Source organism: Raphanus sativus, unplaced genomic scaffold (assembly GCF_000801105.2).
Source record: "Raphanus sativus cultivar WK10039 unplaced genomic scaffold, ASM80110v3 Scaffold2499, whole genome shotgun sequence".
In the NCBI taxonomy this organism is placed as follows: Eukaryota; Viridiplantae; Streptophyta; class Magnoliopsida; order Brassicales; family Brassicaceae; genus Raphanus; species Raphanus sativus.
In genome coordinates, this window is record NW_026617807.1 from 1 (window position 1) to 7,192 (window position 7,192).

General features: G+C 37.2%; 1 pseudogene; it reads left to right on the forward strand.

Moving 5' to 3' along the window:
* The first annotated feature begins 377 nt into the window (after positions 1 to 377).
* On the forward strand, positions 378 to 6,986 carry LOC108821809 (alanine--tRNA ligase-like; annotated as a pseudogene).
* Positions 6,987 to 7,192: the final 206 nt, after the last annotated feature.

A 7,192-nucleotide genomic window follows, 5' to 3' on the forward strand; every position in this document is an offset into this window, starting at 1 on the left:
TTGTGAGAATGATTGTAGAGAAGACATGTGGCAAAATCACTTCTCAAATATAGTTTAGGGGATATGATAAAGTTAATCTAATCACTTGTTAGCTGATATGTTGTTCTTGAATGTTTCTACAACTGATTAATGATACATAACATAATTACCGAATCAAAAATAATAAAAACTTTTTTTTCATGATTTTACAACTTATAGGTAAAATTTTCAAGTTGACAAAAAAAAGGTAAAATTTTCAATGGTGAAACCACCAATTTAACTTTCCAAATATTTTACCGCAAGAGAATCAAAACATATTTACTTCAAATAATTTACTTTTACTGTTTGACCTTAAAATAATACTAACGGCTCCTACCCATAATGAGAGAGACAAGGGAATGAGATTAGGCAATGCCGTTTTTCATCTCATATCATCCTCAACCAAACCTCCCTCTAGGGTTTACTCTTCCAATCTCTGCCGCCATTTTCTCTCGCACTTCCGCTTCTCCTCCTCTTCCGTCGCGGTCATGCCTGGTTCCGATCCATCAGAGATTCAATGGCCAGCGAGGAGAGTCAGAGACACTTATTTCGATTTCTTCAAGGGGAAAGGTCACAAGTTCTGGCCATCAAGCCCCGTCGTTCCCCACAATGATCCTACTCTTCGCTAACGCCGGTACCAAACTCCGATCGCCAATTCGACGACATTAGAATAGTTAGCTGTGGGATTCGGATTCTATTGAATCAGTATATGATACTGATTGTATAGCATCGCGATGCATTGATTCTCGATTGTCAGTTGATAGTAATTGATAAGACTTTGTAGGTTGGGAGGTTCATATACTGTTGACTCTTAGCTTTCTTGATATGTCTATTGAATTAGGTTAGTCTCGTAGCGGACACTGCTTGTGGAGTTAAGTTGAGTGGTTTATTCATTGTTCTTGAAGCTTTGGGAGATTTTTATGTACTGGCGATAACTAGAACAAACCGATATTTTTGGGGACAGCTGACCCAAATACGGAGCTCAGCAAGCTAACCAGGGCGTGTAACACACAGAAGTGTATTCGAGCTGGTGGGAAGCATAATTATCTAGATGATGTGGGGAAAGATACTTACCATCACGCCTTCTTTGAAATACTTGGTAACTGGTCATTTGGTGATTATTTCAAGAAGGAAGCCAGTGAATGGGCTTGGGAGCTTTTAACTAAGGTAATTAGAACAACTGGGTGTCTTGTTTTGAAATACTCTAGGGTTTAAAGAGTACATCGTCTCTTCCCACACGTTAGGGCATGTATCAACTGGTGTCTTGTTTCTCCTGCGATTGTATGTCACAGTTTTGTGAAGTGTTTATTTTCTTTTTATTTGGGGTCCTTGTAACAGTATGTCATAGTTTTGTTAAGCGATTCCTCTATTGTCATTTGAGTGGTTGAATTTGTGCCTCAGGTTTATGGGCTACCAACGGACAGAATTTATGCTACCTATTTTGGCGGTGATAAGAAAGCTGGCCTCCAACCTGATAATGAGGCTCGAGATATATGGTTAAAGTTTCTTCCACCTGGACGTGTGCTACCTTTCGGTTGCAAGGTATGTTTGCTTAACTACTCCTATAAAGAAAATCATTTGATTAAATAAATATAAACAACTTTTCATTTCTTTTTAACCTTTAGATGAACATCAAAAATAAAGGTTTTGTTTTTGTTTAATTTAGGTGATTAGACCTTTTAAGAAAAGTCAAAATAATTTTCAGTGGATTCGTTATTGAAGATAAATAACATTTAATCTGTGATCTATTTTTTCTCCCGCTAGATCTTGATTCTCACTTCCTAAGGTTTATTCAGAACTACGAATGTTTATTGTATGTTAATGATAACTACTGTCAAGCTTAAGCTTGAATACATTTTTGTGGGAAGAATAGGCTATCAAGTTTCGGTGGTTCACAGGCTCCAAAAACGAATTTTATGATTTCCAATACTAAAAATTTATATTGCTATTGTTCTTTCATTTAACTTTTGGTAAAACTGTAGGACAACTTCTGGGAAATGGGAGACACAGGTCCGTGTGGACCTTGTACTGAGATACATTATTATCGTGTTGGTAACCACGATGCAGCATCATTAGTTAACAATGACGATCCAACTTGTTTGGAAATATGGAATCTTGTTTTTATTCAGGTACCAACCCAATTTTCCCTATTTGTAATTTAGTTCCATTTTATTAATCTTTGTCTAGGTACCAACCCAATCTCTGTTCAATTTTCCCTAGTTGTTTCTTCAATGAATTTATATATCATGTACTGGAAGTTTATATAACCCCTTAATCGCATTGTTATGGCTTCTTTAGCTTTGCTATTATACTCAATTGTTTTCTCTAATGAGGCCTGTTATGTATGATTTCAAAATAGTTCAACAGAGAAAGTGATGGTTCTCTAAAACCTCTGCCTGCTAAGCATGTCAATAACGGAATGGGTTTTGAGAGATTAACTTCTGTTCTTCAGAACAAAATGAGCAACTACGATACAGATGTGTTCATGCCTATCTTTGATGATATTTAAAAGGTAATTTGTGTAACCTTCTGTTGAAGTTTTATGACATTCTGTTCATAAATCGAGTTACTATTTCGTAGCTCCTCTTAGGGGTGCTTTCCTTGTCTTATCTAGTACTATCATCGTTTTAGTTTATCTATTGTCAAGTGGATTATGGGTCTTGGTAATTTTAGGACCATGTTTGCCTATCTGATGTATGAGAGGTTACAGGTATTCACCTTTTATCTGACACTCCGTCAATTGTTTTCGATGTTTCTGATTTATTGAATTGAGGTATAAATATAATGATCAAGGTGTCATAAAATGGATATGTGGAGATCATTTTCTTGTTTGCTGTGTAGTTTTTCATGTATTTTTCTGACAGAGAATAAAAAAGAGTTCGGATTGGTACTTTTTTCCCCCAGTTGCTGTGAATCTTAAGTTGACGTGTTTGATTTCACGCTTTTAGGCCACAGGAGCTAAGCCATATTCTGGAAAAGTTGGTCTGGAAGATGTGGACAGAGTTGACATGGCATATAGAGTCGTTGCCGATCATATTAGAACACTTTCATTTGCTATTGCGGACAGTTCTCGACCTGGTATGGCCCTGATTTTTTTTTGTCTCATTTACGTTGATGATACACAACAAAACATTTGCCAAATGTCTTAGTATTCAATCATTTACTTCAACTCATACTTTACGTGTTTATTTTATTTCTCCCGGAATCTATTAGAGTATTCCTATAGAGGTTTTATTCTTTATTGTAATTTAACAAATACAATATGCCATACACTCTCTTGCAGGTAATGAGGGCCACAAGTACGTTCTGCGACGTATTCTTCGTCGAGGAGTTCACTACGGAAAGGAGATCCTAAAAGCAGATGAAGGATTTTTCAACGGGTAGGAAATTACGCTCGACTGTCATTGCATGTGTTGTGTTAATATTATCTCTTTTGCTGCTAGATCATGTTTGTTTTATTCTTGCCTCTTTGCAAATACAGTATATGTTTCTGCGCCTGAGCTTTGTCTGTGTGTTGACACTAATCAGTTTGCTCTTTTCACCTACAGACTTGTCAGTTCTGTCATTCGAGTGATGGGTGATACCTTTACGGAGTTGAAGGAACATGAGCAAAAATCACTGAGATAATAAAGGAAGAGGAAGCAAGCTTTTGCAAGACCTTGGCAAAGGTGAGAGCTAGCTCACTAAGTCGCAGCTTAATATTAGTGACACCTTTTTTGTATATATTGTTTCCAATTTGCCACCATTCTGTCTAAATTATGTTGGTTGGAGTTGGACATAGTTCAGCATACCATAATCTATAGGGAGCCATTTTCTGAAAGAAGAATTGGTTTGACATGTTTGTCCTTATATTGTCCTTGTTATATAGGTGAGTATATAAAAAGAATATAGGTGAGTATATGAACAGTTAGATTGATTCTATCTATTTTCACGGCAGGGAATTGAGAAATTTCAGAAAGCAGGACAGGCAGTTCAGGGGAATACACTGACATATCTACCTTTGTTGTGATGTATTGTTGCAGTATTTTCATATGTGATATTTGAATTTCCATCTCAACCTACTGTCTTTTCTTCTCTTTGCAGGATGCTTTTGTCTTATGGGCTACTTTTGGTTTCCCAATAGATTTAACTCAGGTACTTAGATCATTCGTATTTATTTCTATAAGTTTTTTTGCGTCATCTTTTTAACTTTTATTCCCCGGTTTCAGTTGATGGCTGAAGAAAGAGGATTGCTGGTTGATGTTGATGGCTTCAACAAAGCAATGGACGAGGCGAAGGAAATATTGAGAAGTGCCCAGAATAAGGTGCTTCAATTTTTTTTTTTCTTAAAGAGTGTTTGGTGCCAATCTTCCGTGGGACTATAGATGAAGTTTAAATTGACATTATTTATTAACTTGCCCTTTTTCTTAGCAAGCTGGTGAGACCATCGTAATGGATGCTGATGCTACATCAACATTGCACAAAACTGGTGTGTTAGCAACAGATGGTTCTTCTAAATACATTTGGTTCCAGGTTTGTCCTACTTATTCCAGAGTTGTTTATTATGTTAACGTAAATAGAAAGGAGTTAGGGCACACATTTTTAATTGAACTTTGCTTAAAGTAAGCTTTTATTGAGCAATGATCCTACATCATTTTGCTACAGGATCACGAGAGTGAAGTAAAGGCGATGTACACGGGCTCTGCTTTCCTGGAAAGTTCAGCTGCTGGCGAGAAGGTGGGAATAGTGTTGGCGTCTACAAGTTTCTATCCATTACATTTGGTATGTAATTTAGTGTGCTAATTGGTTCATTTCTTGACTGGTGGCATGAAACTGCAGTCTTCATTATGTTCATCTTGGACATGTAGATAAAGTGACTTGCAAGGTATCTGTGGGAGATAAAGTGACTTGCAAGGTACGCTCCGCATCAATACAATTTTGTCTCATTCAGCGTATTTTGTAACACCTAATTTGTTTCTATATCCGTTTTCGATGTGTAGGTTGACTATGAGAGACGTAAACTCATTACTCCTAATCATACTTGTACACATATGCTGAATTTTGCCCTGAAGGTATCATTTTCTATTATTTAAGTTACGTATTTTTTAATTGGTCTCAAAAGATTCATGTGCCATAAATTCAGGAAGTTTTCTCGGGGATCATATTGATCAGAAGGGATCAATAGTTCTTCCTGAAAAACTGCGATTTGATTTCTCCCATGGTACGTTCTTAAACAAGTCGTTTTTATTTTGATATGGATTCTCTTTCATAATTGTCTATTGGGTTCCATAATTTCGAATAGGCAAGCCGGTTGATCCTGAAGATTTGAGAAAGATTGAATCCATAATGAATAAGCAGATCAAGGATGAATTGGATGTATTTTCCAAGGAATCGGTGCTTTCTGAAGCCAAGCGAATCAAAGGTCTTAGAGCATGTTTGGAGAAGTAAGCTGTACACCAGTTCTCGTACATTGCGTTTTTAGTTTGGTTTATATGAATTGTTAAAGCATTTTCTCTTACTTTATTTAGGTCTACCCTGATCCTGTCAGAGTGGTGTCAATTGGGAGACAGGTCGAGGACCTCCTGGCTGATCCTGAAAACGATGAATGGTCATCCCTTTCTTCTGAGTTTTGTGGAGGTTTGTTTCCCTGGGCTTTGGCTATTTGGACCTAAAGATTATTTATTTGATATTTGAGTAATGAGTATTGTATTACTTTGAAAATTGTTAGGAACCCACATAACAAACACTCGTGAAGCCAAAGCGTTTGATCTCCTAACGGAGGAGGGAATTGCTAAAGGTATTCGTAGGATAACTGTTGTGACTACTGAATGTGCTTTTGATGCATTGAATGAGGCGTCCTCACTTGAAAAAGAAGTTGAGGATGCATCAAAGCGGAGGGGTGCCCTGGAAAAGGTTCTCTCTCTCATCCCTTCACAATTTAAAATCATTACCTGCTCTATTCATGTCAAAGTTAATGTCTTCATTTTTGCATCTTCACAGAAACTCGCTGCTTTGAAAAGACGGGCAGACTCACCAACTATCCCAGCAGCCAAAAGAGCAGATATAAAGGCCAAGATTGCTCTGCTTCAGGTAAGCTCTTATTCAGCTCTTCACGGAGCAACTTTGTTCCGCCATCTACTTTTATTAGATTCCTGCTTAGTTCAATTTGCTTCTTTACATTGCAGTATGAAGTGAGGAAAGCTCAAAAGAAAATAGCTGAACAAAACCTGAAGAAATCTGTCAAAGTGGCCACAGAGGCAGCAGAGTCTGCTTCATCAGATGGGAAGACATTCTGCATTATTCCAGCTTGATGTAGGTCTTGATGCAGCAGCCGTGCGAGAGGCTGTTTCGAAAGTCATGGAAAAGAAGGTAAATCTCCATTTCCTTTAAGCATAACCTCTAGTAATTATTCATTGAAAAGGGTATAAAATAAAGGGTTTGTTGGTGAATCATCATGCAGGGAATGTCGATAATGGTGTTCAGCACAGATGAAACGACCAACAAGGCGGTTGTGTGTGCAGGAGTTCCTGACAAATCTGACAAGTTCAAGCAATTAGATGTCACTGAATGGCTGACAACTGCACTGGGTCCTCTAAAAGGGAAATGCGGAAAAGGGAAGAGCGGTCTCGCATCTGGACAGGTATGTGTCTGGGTTTTGGAGATCATGTGCTGATAATGGATCTCAATCTAGTTCCTCTTGAGAAATATATGGACGTAAGTTGACTCTTGGCATGTTGTTTTGGTTTCAGGGAACGGATGCTTCTCAAGTGAAGGCAGCTTTGGATCTGGCTGCATCATTTGCATCAATGAAACTCAACTGATTGGTCTGGAAATTATATAAATCTGCGTGGGCAGAACAACCACTTCTCATTTGATATCATTTTATACCATTTTACGATCTATTTGCCGTCTCAGTTCTTGTGACTTTGTGGTGATTACTTCAGTCAAAGTTAGCACAATTGGTGGTATTCTATTCCCTTTTTAGGTCACTCCGGTTTCTTTGTTTTAATGGTTAGCTTTCAGAAAAGTTTATAGGCTTGTTGGATATAGATTTAAATGAGATTTTAGAGTGGTTTAGCTAAAATTACATTAAATCTTTCACTTTTCCTAAAATAATTTTTTAACACTTAAAATCACTTCAAAATTTCTATTCAATATATACTTGTTATTTTGTTTTAATTTGAAATTTTTGACT